The following is a 19,604-nucleotide window of genomic DNA, read 5'->3' as shown; positions in this document are numbered from 1 at the left end:
GTTTTTGTGGACCTGTTTGGTAGGAAACCATATTGCGATGAACTAATCAACTTAAGCTCCACGCAGAACTTTATTAGTCGTTTATAAATTACCTTCTCCAGACCTTCAGAAAAAATATAGGTAGATAGAGATGAGCCTATAGCTTACGATGTCGTTTTTGTCCCCACTTTTAAAAAGCGTGCTAACCTCAGCTACTTGCATTAGCTTTGGAGATATCGCTAGGTTATATATGTAAGACGTGGGCTATTATTTTAACCACGTGTATAACCGGAACAATCGTTACGGTATTGATATCTCCGGGTTTTGCTATTCTTAAATGATTTAAATATAACACATATTTCCGCCTCATCAGTTGGGTCAAGGTACATGCTTGGGTTTTGAGGACAGGACACAATATGTCTGAGAAATTTGTTCAATTGTTCTTCAAGTTCAGATCCCTCAATACAATGTCCTTGAAAATTTAATTCCGTCATTGCTCGCGAAATTGGTATGCGATCAAGTGTTGAGTTTGTCCACATCTGCGCACTGCCCTCACAGCACTCTTTACTGAACTGGTCGTGCAAGAAGCAGCGTTTTTCATTTTTCAGAAAAGTGTTTAGCTTGTTTCAGTATTTTTTTTTTCACAATTGTTAAAATCCTCTGGTGATCTGGTCCTGAGAAATTTTTTGTGCAATCTTGCTTTCTTTATTATTTTTCATAAACATTCGCGGTTCATCCATGGTTTCCAGCTTTTGTTACATGTTCGAAAACATTTTTCGTTAAAATGCGCAAAATTAATCCGCTTGAAAGCAAGAATGAAAGCCTACAAGCTTCTTTTTGAAGGCACGTGTAGAAGACGTTTAAAGTCGCGGGCGTGATATTCTGCGCTGTTTTTACATCATTCACTTTACATCACTTTACATCATCATTACATTATTCAGATATTAGGGTCAGACACTCTTTATCGTCGGATGTAATGAAAAACTTAGTGTGTATTTTACATGCTAGCCGGATTTTTGCGAGCACTTCTAGACCACCACCTTGCTTGTATGGTCTATTAAGGAAGGAGCCTTGATAATCTGTACGTTTGAAAATATCTCTATTTGCAGAATACCAATGCATTTCACGATTTCAAAAATGTTTGCATTGTCTTTAAAAATGTTTGCATAGCATTGGAGAGATTGTGTCTCCTTGCCTGACCCCATTCTTTTACGTATCTTTCTACTTTTCCTATGGAGAACGTAGGTGGGTGTGGAATCTCTGTAAATTTTTGCTAAGATATTTACGCAAGCCTCCCGTACTCCTTGATTACGTAATGCCTCTATGACTGCTGGTATCGCTACTGAATTCTTGATCACGTGATTGATGACAAGCATGTGATCCACTGTAGATTATCCCTTTCTGAAGCCAGCCTGTTCTCTTGGGTGACTGAAGTCAAGCGTTGCCCTAATTCTATTGGAAGTTATTTTGGTGAATATTTTATACAATACTGCAATTAAGCTAATGGGCCTATAATATTTCAGTTCTTTAACGTCTCTCTTTGTGTGGATTAGTAAAATGTTAGCATTCTTCCAGTTTTCTGGAACCCTTGAACGCGTGAGACATTTCGTATGAAGAGCCGCAAGCTTTTCAAGCATTATATCTCCGCCATCTCTGATTAAATCGACTATTATTCCATCTTCTCCTGCCACTATTTCTTGTTTCATGGCTTGCAAGGCCCTTCTAACTTCATCGCTAGTTATAGAAGGAGCCTCTGTAACCTTTTCATTACTACTTCGACTGGAGGTATCATGGCTGCTCTGGGTACGGCACAGGTCAGTAAAAAATTATTCCAGTGCTTTCAATATATCTTTGAAATTGCTTATATTACCCTGCTTAACTTTCAGTGCATACATCTTGGCTTGTCCTATGCCGAGTTTTATTCTCACTGATTTGATGCTGCCTCCATTTTATATTGCTTCCTCAGTGTTTCCCACGTTGTAATTTTGAATATCCCTTACTTTCTCCTTGTTGATCAGTTTTGACAGTGCTGCAAATTCTGTCTGATCTCTTGAGTTGGACACTTTCATTCTTTGTCGTTTCTTTATTAGGTCCTTCGTTACTTCGGAGAGCGTACCTACTGGTTGCTTTGGTGCCTTACCTCCCACTTCAACTGCTGCTCCTGAAGCTAGCCTAGTTACGGTTCCATTCGTTACTTCTATGTCATCATCTCTGTGTTGTAAGACTGCATATTTGTTCGCAAGTACCAGCCTGAATTGGCCTGCTTTTACCCTTACTGAGCCTAGGTTGGCCTGTTTCTTCATCAATTTTACTCTTTCTCTCTTCATATTGAGGTGAATCCTAGGCGTAACTAATCTATGATAACTGCACCCCTTTGCCCTACCTAACGTCTCTACATCCTGCACAATGCTGGGATTAGCAGAAAGTATGACATCTATTTCATTTCTTGTTTCACGATTAAGGCTTTTCCAAGTCCACTTTCTGTTGCTACGCTTTCTGAAAAAGGTGTTCATTATTCGCATCTTATTCCTTTCTCCGAATTCTACTAACATCTCCCCTCTAGTATTCCTGGAATCGATAGCGTAGTAGCCAAATGCTTGTTCATTAGTCTGCTTTTCCCATAATTTTGCGGTGAAATCGCACATGACTACACTATACTGAGTTTTCCCTCTCCTCATCGCTAGTTCAACATGTACATAAAACTGATCTATTTCACTATCATCGTGACCCGAGGTTGGAGCGTAGGCTTTTACTACCTTTATTTTATACCTGTTAATTTTTATTCCGACTACTGCTATATTCTCATTAATGCTGTAGAATTCATCGATGTTTCCCGCTATGTCCTTATGGATTAGAAATCCTACCCCGTATTGCTTCTTATCTGCAAGTTTTCAATAGCAGAGGACGTGGCCGTTAGTCAGCAATGTATAAGCCTGTATAAGCTGCTGGGGACTGAGGGAAGGAGTTCGTCAGGGAAGTGGTGGCCAAATACTGCACCAGGGAGGCGGATTCCTGTTCTGGTGATCTAAGCTTCGACAGTGTCTTGTCGAAGCTTAGTGGGTCTTCCTAATTTGGATGTATCTGGATGAGTATAGCCCCTCTGGCTCTAGGCACTTTTGCCAATGTCACGCGCCACTCCAAGCCTGGAGATGTAGTGTACTGGAGGTGAACATAAGCTTACCACCTTCAGCAAAACAAAAAAAAAAATAAAATATCAAGGATTTGAATGTCTGACTATTACAACAGAGCAACCGCGACAGCCCAGTCAGATAACCCTGTAGGTGGCGAGGCCACCTTATGGAGGAGAAGTCCAGCCCAGAGGCCCCTACATGTCTAAAAACTCGACTTGGATTATTCGAGATAAACGGGTTTTGCTGATTGCCATATGTAGGAGAATATATTTTATTTGGCTCGGAAGCGAGTGCTAAGCTCCTGTCTCTGGACGCGCTAAGGGACACTGGAGAAGAGAGATGCTAAAGAAAATTGTATATGGTTCTGACATTGTGGTTTTGAACCGCACGTGACCAGGTGGCCGTGAAGGCGTTCAGAGAACCTAGACAATTTCGACAAGCAATACATAGTTGTACACCAGTATAAAACATATAACAGTGATGGTGGAGGATATTTCAGGCAAACTGCGAGGTAAAGGCGTCTGAATGTATTGACTATTTCTCACAAAAGAAGAAAGAACGAAAAAAGGAACTTAGTCATCGGTTATATGTTCAATTACTGATTTATCATTCATATTCAAACTGCTTTCTGCTGTAGGCTAAGATGTAGACTAACACGTGACTGCTTGGCGGAAACATTGTGTTTAGAGCGTTTAGAACTCAAGCCTAAAAACGTGCAACCTTCCCGCCGAGAGATGCATAAGTGCGACGCGGTTGTGAAGTTCCGACATTGCAATGACCTTAATACGGCGTAGATAAACATAACAATTCCCAAAAATCAGCTGCGTTACTAATACGAAGGCAACCGAGAAGCGTTAGGAAGATTCGGAATGATGACAAAAAAAAACTTTTTGAAAGGCTACGCGACTTTGGAAGGTAATTTCTTAAATGCCAGAGAAGTTGTCATACACACCCGCCGCAGTGGATCGCTCCCCCATGACGCACCGCGCACTCTCTGGTTAACCTCCCTGCCTTTCACTCATTTCTCTCTCGCTCTCTCGGCTCAATTTCGCTCCAGCGATGCATTTCTCATGCGATGCCGCATCCACCGCTTCCGTCGCTGTTCCCATTTTGTACAGCGATTTTCAAGAATAATAATTATTTAAGGCACAATGAGGCTTGTGAGTACTTTCTTGAGGGTGTAGAGGTCGCGGACCTTCATCCAATGAAAAAAAGGAAAATGACAAGAATGCAGATTCAAAAATATATCAGTACCACTTAAAGGAGTACTTGCTGACATGACGAAGGCAGCGGTGGCGTAGAGGGAGACACCCGCCTCGCGTGCAAGAGGTCCGTGGTTCGAATCCCGGTGCCGGCAATTTTCCACCGGGTTAAAAAAAATCCGCGCGTTGATAAAATTGCATAAACAGGCCTGGAGTGTGGCCTGATCCCGGTGACCAGAACCGGTAAGACACTCCCTCACCAGAGCAGGATTGGCCACCCTGGTGCAGTACTTGGCCACAACCTCCTATATGAACACAACAATCAAACCCCGGCCCTCAGTCCCCAGCAGCTGCGAAGCAACTGACCACCGCGGCGGTCAGACCTGCGACGCAGCAGAGGGTGCAAGGAATCCCTGGCTCCGGACAGGCCGCCAGTGGAATATGAACCTGGCAACGTTTAACGCCAGGACGTTATCTAGTGAGGCTAGTCTAGCAGTGTTATTGGAGGAATTAGAGGATAATAAATGGGATATAATAGGGCTCAGTGAGGCTAGGAGGACGAAAGAAGCATATACAGTGCTCAAAAGCGGGCACGTCCTGTGCTACCGGGGCTTAGCGGAGAGATGAGAACTAGGAGTCGGATTCCTGATTAATATACCTGGTAACATACACGAATTATATAGCATTAACGAGAGGGTGCCAGGTCTTGTTGTGAAGCTCTATAAGACGCACAAAATGAAGGGTGTACAGGTCTACGCCTCTACATCCACTTATGATGACCAGGAAGTTGAAAGCTTCTATGAAGACGTGCAATCGGTGATAGGTAGAGTGAAAACAAAATACTCTATACTAATGGGCGACTTTAATGCCAAGGTAGGCAAGAACTGGAATTGGAAAAAAATCAGATGTATGCGTTAAGAGGCAAAGCCGGCAATATCATTACTAATATGGATGAGATAGTTCAAGTGGCTGAGGAGTTCTATAGAGATTTGTACAGTACCCGTGGCACCCACGACGATAATGGAAGAGAGAATAGTCTAGAGGAATTCGAAATCCCACAGGTAACGCCAGAAGAAGTGAAGAAAGACTTGGGAGATATGCAAAGGGGGAAGGCAGCTGGGGAGGATCAGGTAACAGCAGATTTGTTGAAGGATGGTGGACAGATTGTTCTAGAGAAACTGGCCACCCTGTATATGCAATGCCTCATGATCTCGAGCGTACCGGAATCTTGGAAGAACGCTAACATAATCCTAATCCATAAGAAAGGGGACGCCAAAGACTTGAAAAATTATAGACCGATCAGCTTACTGTCAGTTGCCTACAAACTATTTACTAAGGTAATCGCAAATAGAATCAGGAACACCTTTGACATCTGTCAAGCAAAGGACCAGGCAGGATTCCGTAAAGGCTACTCAACAATAGACCATATTCACACTATCAATCAGGTAATAGAGAAATGTGCGGAATATAACCAACCCTTATATATAGCTTTCATTGATTACGAGAAAGCGTTTGATTCTGTCGAAACGTCAGCAGTCATGGAGGCATTACGGAACCAGGGTGTAGACGAGCCGTATGTAAAAATACTGAAAGATATCTATGGCGGCTCCACAGCCAGCGTAGTCCTCCATAAAGAAAGCAACAAAATCCCAATAAAGAAAGGCGTCAGGCAGGGAGATACGATCTCTCCAATGCTATTCACAGCGTCTTTACAGTAGGTATTCAGAGACCTGGATTGGGAAGAATTGGGGATACAAGTTAACGGAGAATAAATTAGTAACTTGTCATTCGCTGATGATATTACCTTGCTTAGTAACTCACGGGACCAACTGCAATGCATGCTCACTGACCTGGAGAGGCAAAGCAGAAGAGTGGGTCTAAAAATTAATCTGCAGAAAACTAAAGTAATGTTTAAGAGTCTCGGAAGAGAGCAGCAATTTACAATAGGTAGCGAGGGACTGGAAGCGGTAAGGGAATACATCTACTTAGGGCAGGTAGTGACGGCGGATACAGATCATTAGACGGAAATAATTAGAAGAATAAGAATGGGCTGGGGTGCGTTTGGCAGGCATTCTCAGATCATGAACAGCAAGTTGTCATTATTCCTCAAGAGAAAAGTGCATAATAGCTTTGTCTTACCAGTACTCACCTACGGGGCAGAAACCTGGAGGCTTACGAAAAGGGTTCAACACAAATTGAGGACGACGCAACGAGCTACGGAAAGAAGAATCATATGTGTAACGTTAAGGGAAAAGAAAAGAGCAGGTTGGGTTAGGGAACAAACGCGAGTTAATGACATCTTAGTTGAAATCTAGAAAAAGAAATGGGCATGGGCAGGACATGTAATGAGGAGGGAAGATAACCGATGGTCATTAAGGGTTCCGGACATGATTCCAAGGGAAGGGAAGCGTAGCAGGGGGCGGCAGAAAGTTAGGTGGGCGGATGAGATTAAGTTTGCAGGGACGACATGGCCACAATTAGTACATGACCAGGGTTGTTGGAGAAGTATGGGAGAGGCCTTTGCCCTGCAGTGGGCGTAACCAGGCTGCCGCTGCCACCGCCGCCGCCGCCGCCGCCGCCGCTGCCGCCGCCGCCGACGACGACGACATGACATGACATGACATGACATGACATGACATTCTAGACGGCTAGATGCCTCTAGATTCTAGAGGTTTGTGGCTAGGGCTTCGTGAATTTTTGTTCTGCGTGCGCAAAAACCATGAGCCAATTCCGGAGGTAGTGCAATAGCGGGTGGACCCGCGGTGGAGTTGAAGCAGGCTTCAAGCGCTCCTCCAAGTTGTAAAAGTAAGTTTAATATATTGGGTCCAAATAGAGCCTGTATCAGATATTAAGCTGATAAGAACAGATACTACACTATACCTTGACCCGCGTCGGCCATGTCTACGTTCGCACCGCCCTCTTTATGTCGGCCTTCCAAGGGATTGCACATCTATTTTCCTTTCCTTCCGCTCTCCCGTCGTGGCGATCCTTCTGAAACGTCCCGCGTGTCCAGTTTTCTCCTGCTTCTCAGAGCGGTGGTCCCGTCGTCCACTCAAATAGATGTGTACAAAATTCACGGTAAATGAGTTCGTACTTTTGTTCAACGTTCTGTGTCACCTCTGTGTAGTGTGCTAAACAGCTTGGCTGTTCATGCACATTCACAGAGAGGAATGGTTCATGAATTTTTCCTTCAAATAATGATGCAGTCCTTCTATTTAAACCTTGGATAATATAGTGTGAAAACAGCATATATAATGTTTGTTTCTACAAACGAGTGTTGATGTCAGTGCCCAGGATTGTTTGTTTATTTATGGTGTTGTTTCGAGCAGGCGGATGCATCACAAGATCACGATACACTGGCCGGCTCCGCTCCTGTGATCGCTTGCTGCAAGGAGGTTTTAACGCGATAGTGATAAGGGCCCCGTGTCACAGAAAACGGCGTGCCGGCGTCCCGCGTCCACCATCGACCGTCGTCTCGGTAGAAATTATTTCGAACCATGGAATACCAACCACGCAGACCCTCCATCTGGGGCAAAAAATTTACCGAACTAATTGAATTTCTCAAAGTAATATACCTAAGAAAAATCCCAACGTACGACTTACGCACAACCTACAGACATGATAACGTCGGATTGAAATTTGAATATATGACAAAACATAATTCCGCTATGTGGAAGCTCAAACAGAAACCCCTTTCCCAGCGTTTCTACCATTCATAGACCGGCCACGGCATCTGAGATTTGCGCACGAAAATCAACACCTCCTTGCGACAGCTCCAGATGGCGCTCGCCTCCACCGCATCACGGCCCACGCAAGAGGCCGCGTTTCTACCACAAAGCTCGCCTTCGTGCATGGTGTTCGCCGCCAGCGTTTCCCGGTAAACATTATGGTTACATAAGCCGCAGTTGCTGGGAAGCGTGAGAAGCAGTCAGAGATCTTTGAATGCTACCGCGTTCAACTCTTAAAGCCGAAGCTTAAGTGTCAATACGCGACTGCAGTCAGAAGAAACGCACTCAGCACTTTTTAACGCGAAGGCGTTAAGGAGCCCATGACGCAGAACATCCGTCCACTGCGTCCGGCGTCGGACGTCGCTTCGTCAAAATTTTCGAACCACACATACCCAGGCCGTTCATTTGACGCAAGGAATTCACTGAATGAATTGAATTTATCTAGCTAAAATACGTGGAAAAATCGTAAACTACAACTTAAACACAACCTACAGCTATGATAGCTCTCGGATTGTAATTTGAATATGCGAGAAAACATAATTCTGTTACGCGAAAACTCAAACAAACCCATTTTCCAGCATTTCTACAACGCACAGACCGGAGACGGCGTCCGCCATTTACGCACGCCGGCGCGTAAATATCCGAGTCCACAGAGCAGCGCGCCCGCTTTCTTGAAAGACTTCAAAATGGCGCTCGCCTCCGCCGCATCGCGGACCCTGCAAGGGGTCGCGTTTCGACCAGAGAGCCCGTCTTTCTGCATAGCTTTCGCCGCGAGCTTTCCCGGTAAACGTTACGGTTACACAGGTTGCAGTTGCCGGGAAGCGTGAGAAGCGGTCAGGGATCTTTGAATGCAAGGCAGTGGCCACTATTAGCTAAAATAAGACCTCAGGATTTTAGCTCCTCAAATAATTAGATTTGTCACATCGCTATAGTGCGCGTAACCGTGCAAGGACAGTATAAATAATCTCGTCTTAATCAACCTGAGGATCCTATACTAACGAACTGTAACAGACTGGACAACTGCGCTTGTTGCTTTACTTGCGCCTTGAAACTGTAAAAGCGCACAGACGAGAACGAAAAAGAAGACAAGACGAGGCGCTTATACCCACAACTGAAAAATTTTATTGGAAGGAAACAAATATATGCGCGCAAAAACGGTGTAGGAGTGCTGCGCAAGCATGTCAAGGATCCCGGTTCAATTGATTGAAATGCACAGTTAAAAGTTAAAGTCTAACTCCCAAATAACTTGAATTCCTCATCATGTAGCAAGACCGAGGGATGGCCGACACAGTTATCTCCTCTTTTCTTTATGTGGTAGGCCTCTGCCATTTCACGGGTTAGCTGGTTATTGCTCTTGAAGGTAATCTGAGTATCTTCAAAAACAGGATAACAACCGCAAATCCCTACAGTGGGCGGCTAGATGTGTCGCTCCTGATGAATTGTATGCCGCCAGGTGTTCTCTTAGTCGCATGTTGACGCAGCGCCCAGACTGCCCTACGTAAACCATACCGCACTTGAACGGGATCACTTATACTATGCCCATCGCACAATCTACAAATTTCTTAGTGTGCTTAATATTGCATTGCGATGGCTTTCTGCGAATACGCGAAGTCGGAAGAAACGCACTCAGCACGTTTGCGTTAAGGAGCTCGTGTCACAGAAAATCCGGCCGCGGCATCCGGAGTCCTGCGTCAGCGTCGTACGTCGCTTCGGCAAATAGATTTTCGAATGAATGAATGAAAAACTATTTTCATAAAGGAGATATACCGGCGAGGGTGGGCTCTCAGTCCAGGGCCCCTGTGGCCTTTGCCATCTTGCCAGCTCTGTCGGTCAGCTTGAGCTGTTCTACAGGATTCGAGCAGGACAGCGCAGCCTCCCACTGCTCCGGTGTTGGCGTTTTGTGTACTGGCGCTACCTTTGGTTTTTGGGAGGCCCATGTAACGTGGTGCAGCGTTGCGTGTTCCCCGCATAGCGGGCATTTATTGTCATATGTTGGCGGATAGATTTTGCTGAGTAGACTCAGATTGGGTTATGCATTCGTCTGCATTCGTCTCCAGGCAAGCGACTGCTCTCTACTAAGGTCTTTATGGGGAGGGGGTAGATCCCCCTTAGGGCTCTTTGGTTTTCTAAAATTGCTCTATACAGCGTCTCGTGACTGTGTCCGGTTCCCCGTCGTGGTGCGCCCCCCGGTTGGCGGATGCTCGGGCATTGGCGTCGTCACGCTGGTTCCCTGCCACAGTCTCATGGCCTGGTGTCCACGTAATGAAGCATGTCGAAAAGGTGATTTTTCTCGTCTTGAGTATGCGGATGGCCGCAGTGGATATGCGTCCACTGCTGTACTTACCTTATGCGCGCTTCTTGAGAGTCCGTAAGTATTGCTGTAGTGGCCTCTGCACTCGCCATCATCACCCAAGTGGGTGATGGCGAGTGCGATTGCCGCTTCCTCAGCCTTGAGGATGTTGTTGCCTTTGATCGAAGCGCAATTGATTTCTCTAAGCTGGTGATCAACAACGCTGACTATCGCCCCAGAGTGTTCCTCGTATGTGGTCGCATCGACGTATAACACGTCTTTTCTCCCGGCGAAATATCTGTTGTGTGCTTCTGATCTTGCCTTTCTTCTGGCCTTGTGTATTTTAGGGTGCATGTTTCTCGGTATCGGGCTGATCTCAATGATCTCTCGAATCTCTTCAAATAAGCTTTCCGTGCTGTTAATTTCTCTGCAAGCATCCCTCATACCCACTATCTTAAGCGTGTTCCTGCCCGTTGGAGTCAGCATGAGTCTCATTTTCTGCGCGAGAAGGTGAGCTTCGATGTGTTGTTGCACTGTGTTGTTTATGACCAATTTAAGGAATTTCTCCGTCAAGGTGCAGACCGGCAGTCCGAGAGCGCATTTGTAAGGTTTCCTAAGGATTGCCTCCGATTGTTCTTTTTCCTGCTCGTGCGGTGTTTGGTAGGGGACACTGTATGCAATCCTACTGACCACGAGGGCCTGTATTAGCCTACATGTGTCCTCTTCCATCATACCTCGTCGTCTGTTTGAGATTCTTGCGATCATCCTCGTGATCTGCACTGCAGTAGTGTTTGCGAGCTGTCTGATTGTGTGATCCACACGACAGTTGCTTTGTATCCACATGCCAAGGATCTTAACTTGGGATACCTCCGGAATCTTCTTCCCCACTATAAAGATCTCTATGGAGTTTTGCAGATTGTATCCTCTTCTGTAGAATGAGCACCTCGGATTTCTCCGCGGAGCATGCAAGTCCGCAGTGTTCAGTGTATGTGTGGACTGTATCTGCTGCACTCTGCAGAAGGTCTTGTTTTTCTCCTAAGGATCCCTTGGTCACCCAGATTGTGACGTCATCGGCGTATATGGCATGCCTGAGTCCTTCAATTTTTTCGATCCTCCGTGCTAACCCGATCATAACAATGTTAAAAAGCGTAAGGGATATCAGAGCCTTGCGGTGTCCCCTTTTTGGGCACGTTGAAGGTGTCAATCCTGATGCCTCCTATACCAATGGTGGCGGTTCTGTCACTGAGGAAAGCTTTGACGTAGTTGTGTATTCTCTGCTGGCAACCAATAGCTGAGACCCTCCAGCACAGCCCTATAACTTACATTGTCAAAGGCCGCCTTAAGATCGAGTGCAAGCAAGATATTTTCTCCGTATTGCGGCATGGTAGTAAGTATCTCCTCCTTAACCTGCAGGAGGATGTCTTGCGTTGAGAGGCATTTTCTGAATCCAAACATAGTTTGTGGCATGAGCTCGTTATCCTCCAGGTGGGTCTCCAACCTCTGAAGCACAATTCTCTCGTATACTTTTCCCACTCAGGACGTCAACGAAATGGGTCGCAGGTTTTCCAGGCAGGAAGTCTTTCCGGACTTCGGAATCATTACTATTTCCGCATGTCTCCAGTCGTCCGGGAGAGTCCCCCGTTCCCAGTGTTTATTTAGGAATTCTGTAAATCGTTTGATAGAGTTTTCGTCCATGTTCCTTATCATGGCGTTGGTGATGCCATCCTTGCCTGGCGTGGTGTTCTTTATGGCAGACATCACAGCGTGTCTCACTTCTTCTGTGTTAATGGGTTAATCTAGAGCGGTATTTGCTTCGCCCGTTAGTGCCAAGCTGCAGTCGACGTCCGTTGCATCTCCAATGTAGCGCTCCTTGTTGTTCTCTAGCATTTTCCGGTCTGTGCCTTGGAATCGGTGCGCGATCCGTTGGGTCGTTTTACGATTTTCGGACTTGGTCATGGTTGCGCCTATAAGAGCCCTTAGCAAGACCTATGTCTTTTTCCAGCCTAGGGTCCCAGTTTCGCCCTGAGAGTTCTGTCGCATACTCTTCGGCTTGTCTGGTGACCTCAACGATCTTTAGTCTGAGCTGGCCGACCTCTCCGCCTGCTTTCAATTAAATTATCTCTCTCTTTCGGTTGTGCTTCTGCCGCCTCCATCTTCTTAATAGCCCCCGTCGGGCGTTCCATAAGTGTATATCATGTATATCATGGCATCCTTACACTAAATCAAATATCATGCGTCTTGAAAAAATACAAAGAAAGACAGTTAGGTGTATATTTAATAAATTCGCAAGACTGGACTCTCCCTCTAAAATTATGACAGAAATCTCCATACCTACTCTTGAATCACGCCGAAAGCTGCTAAGGCTTGAAGTCCTTTCCCTTATTCTCAACAACAGGCTTAAAATTAAACCCTCTACTTATATAACGCCTGCAATAACACGACACACAAGACAGCATCATCCGGATTCACGAACACCCTATTATGCTCGAACTGACACATTCAAATTTTCTTTTTTTTTCCCAGAACAGTATCAGACTGGAACGACAGTTTACAGACACAGTGTGACTAAAGATTGTAGAAATTTGTTTTTGCTTGGTCCTAATTTGTTCTCTTTTGTTTGTATGCGTTGTATTGCCCCTCTGCTTGGACGGATCGAAAGGTCTGCGGTATGTAAATAATAATAATAATAATAATAATAATAATAATAATAATAATAATAATAATAATAATAATAATAATAATAATAATAATAATAATAATAATAATAATAATAATAATAATAATAATAAAAGATGCTTATCCACCTCGGGTGTGTTGGTGGTGAGGGCGAACTCTCGGGTTAGCCTTTTGCAGTCTGCCTTGATTCCTGCGACCCAGCTCGTAATGTCTGTAATCTCAGTGTCTTCGGACTCCGCCCTAATTTTTCTATAGGCTACCCAGTCGGTGAGCCTAGCCTGGCCAAGTCTTTTCTTGATCGGGAGGGTTTCTATCTTGATGCACAAAATGAAGTGGTTGCTGCCAAGCGTTTCCCCGTCGTTTTCCCATCGAGCATCCCTTACCCCTCTGACGAATGCCAAGTCTGGGCACGAATCTCGGTTGATACTGTTCCCCACTCGCCTGGGTTAGGTGTGGTCTGTGATGAGACTGAGCCTTCTGCGATCCGTTTCTCTGGGTTGGTCACTGCCTTTTTGAGTTTCCTTAACGTAGCCCCAGCTTTTGTGCCAGGCATTAAAATCCGCCAGGATGACGAGACCCTTCTTGCCTGCTGCTAGCTTGTTCTGTCTTGCGGAACAGGTAGCCGAAGTTAGCTTTCTTCTGGCTGGGCAGCCTATAAATTTTGAGGAGAAAGATGCTTTCTTGGCTTCTTTTTTGGGTAATAATTTCAATAAAACTTGGTCAATGTCCGTTGCGTCGATGCCATGTCTGATTACGGCGACAGTTTTGGCAACTAGCGTCGCGACCTTACTCTGGCCGAGCCCTTCATAGACTGAGTAGCCCGCAAGAGTGGGTGAGCAGCCGGTTTCCTGTAGGGCGATTATGTCTGGCAGAGCTGTGCAGTTACTGATATGTTGTTTAAGGAGACCCTGCTTTCTGCGGATTCCACGGCAGTTCCACTGCCATATATCGAGGGTTTCCGACTTGACCGAGCGTTTACGGTTGATCGCCATACTCAGCCGATGGCCTGGCATAGGGCTTAGTTCTGGTTTTCATGCCCGTAAATTGTACTAGGCGTTATCTATCCTTGCGCGCCTCCTCTTGGTTGTTACAAACGAGGTTGCTAAGATTCGCTAGTGCATTGTTCATGGCTACCATGACAGTTGTGAATTCCTGCCGCCCTATGGTGGCCGACTGGGTTTCGTCTGTTTGCGGCTTTGAGTGTGTCTGCCCTTTTCTCAGTGCCTTAAGTTCATCTATGAGCTCGTTGAGCTTCTGTCTGAGCTCACCATATTCTGCCCTGAGAGTCTGAATAGTTTGCCTTAGCTCATTTACTTCGTCGTTCTGCGTGTTTGTGTTCTTTGGAGAGCAGTGGGAGAGGCTGAGAAAAGATGCGCTTTCCAGCTCACCTTATTGTCTTCTTACTTTTTGTGTAGGGTCTTCTTCTGCTGCTTCTTTTTCGTTTCCGGAGCCTGCCTGGTCTTGGACGTCAATCTCGACCTTGATCTGGACCTGGATGTCGAGCTGGGGTCCCTACTGAACCAGCGTTTCCTGGGCCGGCCACGTCCGCCGGCGTCCCTGGCTTCGGCGTCCGGTTCCTCTTTTTTTTCTCGCCCATGGGCTCCTCGGTTTCCTGAGGCGTTCCTTGCACTCCTTTGCACGTGTGGGGTGCGCTTCCTTGCACAGCGCACACCTGGGCTCACAGGTGTGTCCGTCTTCGATGACTGGCTCGGCGCAGTTCGAGCAGACAACGGCATCAGGGGTCGGGCATACATCCGCCCTATGCCCAGGCTTGAAGCATATATAGCAAACTTGCCGCGATGATCGATAGCGGTAGAGCAACGTGTCTCGCCGCCATACTAAACATAGCAGGGGACAATCTTGCCCTCGAAGGTAATGACCCCGGTTTGGGAGTTTCCAAGCATTCTTGCGTAAAGTATTTTGACTCCATGGACACGTACACGAAGGTGGGCTAGTAATTCGGTCGGCGTTGTACTGGCGTCCAGTCCGTGAATAATACCTTTGCACGAATTGTCCGGCGCTGCCACGTAAGCCGTCACTGCATGTAGTCTTTCGCACCAAAACGTAGACTTGGAATGCTCTGCCCTACATTGGCAGTCTGCAAGCTTGGCGTGCTGATTATGGCGATGTTCGACCCACTGCGCAACGAAGGCAACTTGCTTATGCAAGTTGCCTTCGTTGCACATGTCTGAGTTTCCACATGCGTTGGTTATAGCCCGGGCCATCTGATGCGTGCTCAGTTGACTGATGTTGAGCCCATTCTTCGGTCTAATGATGACTTCGAAATCGGTCTTTGGTAGTTGAGGTAGCTTCTCTTGGCGAATGGGATTCTCCTTTAGTTTGGGCTGGCTCGGTGCTGATTTGTCCACCGCTTCGGTCCCGGTATCCGGAACGGCGATCAGCCTTGAGTTGTGGTATTTTGCAGTAGAACATTCCCCGTTGTCAAGGGTTTTCGTTTGCGAGAGGTCGGTAGCATTGGGGGTTCTTTTCTATCTGCTTCGTGGCTCCGATCGTCGCAGACGCGTCGTTGTCAGCCATCCTGGCGCGTCCCGCACGAGCTGGAGCAGCGTTCTGTCGGGCCGACGGCCCGACGGCGCCTATAGGCTTAGTGCAGCGTTCTTCTCCGCGGATCTTCGAACATGCAGCGAACGGGAAATATGGACTTACGGTTGAAAACCGGTTATCCACGGGTTTCGCTTGATTGGTAGAGGACGATAGAGCACTGCATTTCCGGCGACGTCGAGGTTTTCCGGGTGAAATGAGGCGTCGAGGCAGGAGGTTATGCGCAGCGTGACCGCTCCGTTCGGCCCCCTAGCGTCGTCTCAACATTTTCGAACCCAGGCCGTTCATGTGATGCAAGGAATTCACTGAACGAATTCATTTTCTCAAGCTTGTTTTTTGCTGAAAACAGAACCTCAACCTTATACCTAGGCGCCTATATGTTTTAATTCTTGCGATGTTTCATGTAGGTACGGAACGACGGCAATTTTATTATCTTTGCGACGATCTTCCCAGGTGCTCTGACTGTCTTCTTTGGTTTTTGTTTCTTTCAAAATGTTAGCTCACAATCATTTAATGACATTCTGAGGATAGTCTGCTTGTTCTAGCTTGTCGATCTGGTTGTGAAAGCTCGTTGTTATAATAGAGAGTTTTAGAATAATGTTTGGGGCCCAACAGAAATAACGTCGAAGCAACTGCGCATGCGCGAGACGCGAACTGCATTTGGGCTTTGCGTTGGGAACGCCATTTCACCGATTTGGCGGGAGCCCAAATATCGGCCCCAAAAGCTTTGCGTCAGCAAACATGGCGGCACCCATCGAAGCGACGGCTGTAACTTACCACCAAACTGGTTTCGATTCGTGGTAACGCGTGAAGTTCGCAAGCTAGCAGAAGTGACTGCGGTTGTCGCTTTCTCTAAACTAGCATGTGTTATCAAGATTGATTCATTAGACGCCGCTGATTCCGAATTCGATTGTGGATTTTATGGCTCGTAGGCCTAACACGGCTAAGCTTGGCTTGTAAAGGCACGTAAAGTTGGTTTGCTCAAAATTAAGCGCAACTAATTGTTTGCTGCTTACAGAATAAACTCTAAATTGTAATTAAGAGCGAATTTACACGCAAATCAAAATTACTATTCCTATAATAAAATAGCATATTTTATTTAATTATTTCTAATAGCTTTTCCTTAATGCCGTAGTGGCGCTGTCAACGCAAGACGCTATCCGCAAACGCAAAGCCCTATTCTAAATCTTTTCACTCCGTGCGCTAACACCCGCAAAGCTCCTTGGGGCCCCAAACTATTGGAGCCCCTATCCTAATACTCTCTAATGGGTTGACATAATTTTTTCAGTGCAGAACCTATGCTAGTCTTTATTATTGCTCTTTTTACAATTTTTGAATGGTCCGAGCGGTAGTTAAGGATAGGTTTAATGGACCTGGGTCGGTAATACCAGCAGACATGAAGCGGTTGAAAGACTAGTCTCATATCAAGAAATTGTAATTGATTATCTTGGGGCAATTCAAAACAAAAATTTAGTTTCATGCAATTGTCCTTGAAAACCTTTAAATTGTAAACAACATCCCGGGTTGGATTAGTGGGATTAGTTAAGACCAGAAAATCGTCCACATATCTGAACACCTTAGTAACTAGTCCTCAAATATGAGGCTGTAGCCGTCTATCGACCTTGCTTAGAAATTTCACTTAAGGTTAGAGCTACTGGCGATCCTATGCAAATCCCTGAACGCTGAACGTAAAATTCTCCCTTCCCCCAAGACACAAACTTAGAATTCAGGTAAAAGCTCAGCAACTCGAGAAAGCTTGCAACCGAGGTTCTACATTTTAGACTAAAAGCAAGTTCATCATTATCGACCGTGATACAAACTTTCACGCAAACCATTAATAGATCATGGGGTATAGAGTAATGCAGACCTTCGATATCGACACTAAATGCATTGCATCTACTAGGATTATCTGTTTTTAAAAACGTCACCACCGCTTCGAAATTGCTTACACGATAGGGATCAAGGAAACTTCTCCACCGCTTCGAAATTGCTTACAAGATAGAGATCAAGGATAGTTAAACACTCGAGGTTTTCTTGGAGATATCTATAGAGATTACTTTTTCCAAGTGCCTCCTTCGACAACGATTGCCCAGAAGGGCATATCAGGCTTATGGGTTGTGACAGAAAAAAATATGTCAAGTTCAGAAAGCTTTGCGGATTTAACAGTCGAAGTCAAACGTTGAAAATTCGGGAGATAAAGCAGTAAACAGGCCTTTTCCTTCCCTTTTGAACTTTTTTATTTAACAGGCATGAAGTTCTTGCTGATCTCCACTAACGTCTTTTCCGAGAAAACGCCTTCGTCCAAGGCCACACACAAATAAAAAATTTATTTGTGGGTTGCAAGGACGTGTAAATAGTTACGTAACACAAATTTACAAATCGCACAAATATTGTCCACACCGCCCCCTCTGCTTTCAGTCTTAGCAATAGCGTCCACGCACTCCGAAATATACCTCATTCTTTCATCATCTACCACTTGCGTGGAGATAGACCTTGCTGTCACGAGCCTGTCCACACGCTTGAGTGGAGGTTCGAAGCAAACTGCGTCAGCCACCCCTCCGTATTGCTACATGATAAGGAATTCAAGTTTCTTGACAGTTAGACTTTCTTTAACCTTTAACGTTGCCTTTGAATAATTTCACCCGTGATTCTCGACACGCATGCGCAACCACCCTATTCGGTTTTTATGCGCATATATTTGTTTCAACAACATTTTTCACTTGTGAGTAAGCGCCTCGTCCTGTCTTTCTGTCTTCCTTCTCGTCTTTGTGCGCTTTTACAGTTGCAAACTACTAACAAAGTGTCACAGTGGCTTAAGTTGTCTAATTGAACTCATTAGCTGTTTACATTTCACAGCGAATAAAAAGAAGTAGCTGTATACTGCGTATCCATTGGTAGTGTAGAGTGTGCATTAACTTGCCACTTTACCTGCATCATACAGGAATACAGAGTATTTTAAACCAGTCCAAGATTCGCACACAATGTGGTATTTATAAGTGGCGGAACATTATTAGCACAATAGGTGGAGAGGTAGCGAAACATACACAGAAGGCCCCGAGAAAGCGCCGAAACGGAGAGGGTGTGGGTGAGTGCCAGTCCCCCATTGAATGACAGTTTCCGCTTCTTTCGAGTAAATTGAAACGTTGTGCGCATTTTGTGCAAAAAAATGTGGCATTCTAGGGCAATGCAAGATCAGCTCACTGCAGTCAGCTGGTTTCATTACCAGGAAATCGGGCCAAATTTTTCACAGCGATACGCCGACGTGTACGTTTCAACACATGTCGTCGACCGACCAGTGTTGCCACGACACATTAAAAAATAGTAGTAGGTTATTTCGCGAAAAATCAGTAGAAATCAGTAGATTTCTAATTTCAGTTTTTGCACTCATTTTATGAGCCCACGAATTCAGCTCTTATATTAGTACTCTGTTGAAGTATTGTAGCTTCCAGGAAATAGTACAAAAATTGACCCCGAGATTTCTAGCGATACTTTTGAAAAACCCGGGGATCCAGAGAGCCATTGTCAAGCACGAATTTAAAAACAGTGAAGCCCTCCGATGGCCTATTGAAAGGCGTCAGATGTTAGTACCTGAAAGCTTTAGAGTATAGTATCTTCCAGACAGGGGTAATTGGAGATCACTGGGAGAGGCCTCCATAGAGGCCTCCGTGCTGCAGTGCGCATAAAAATAGGTTGGTCCTGATGATGGTGATGATAATGGTGGTTTCACAGTTGTGGGGTTCGGTAGGGACCCACTTTCACAAATTCATCGCCTCACCTTTTCCCATAGAGCATAGAAACTCTGTGCCTTTTCCCCACTTTGTTCAAAGACAGAGGTAGCGCCACGTTTAAGAGTCTGGAAACTCAAGAATGTATGTCAATCTCAGAGCCAACCACGTTTTTTTTCTTCTCTCACTAGGTGGCATCACATTAATATAACCTCTGTAACCTCTATAACCATCCATCCATCCATCCTCTGTACTGAAAAAGTTGCAGATGTCGCTTTCGTTTCAGTAGAAAAGCAAGAAAATCAGCAGAT

General features: G+C 45.5%; 1 protein-coding gene and 1 non-coding gene across 4 annotated transcripts in view; both read right to left on the bottom strand.

Moving 5' to 3' along the window:
* Positions 1–19,604, bottom strand: part of LOC139054734 (membrane metallo-endopeptidase-like 1) — a 41,878-nt gene that overhangs the window by 14,865 nt on the left and 7,409 nt on the right. The gene's annotated exons all lie outside the window — the stretch shown is intronic.
* LOC139055083 (U2 spliceosomal RNA) lies at positions 7,027–7,211 on the bottom strand. Its single transcript, XR_011511644.1, has one exon. It is a non-coding gene; the product is annotated as a U2 spliceosomal RNA (small nuclear RNA).

This window comes from Dermacentor albipictus, chromosome 1, assembly GCF_038994185.2.
Source record: "Dermacentor albipictus isolate Rhodes 1998 colony chromosome 1, USDA_Dalb.pri_finalv2, whole genome shotgun sequence".
Lineage (NCBI taxonomy): Eukaryota > Metazoa > Arthropoda > Arachnida > Ixodida > Ixodidae > Dermacentor > Dermacentor albipictus.
This window is presented reverse-complemented; position numbering and strand designations above follow the sequence as displayed.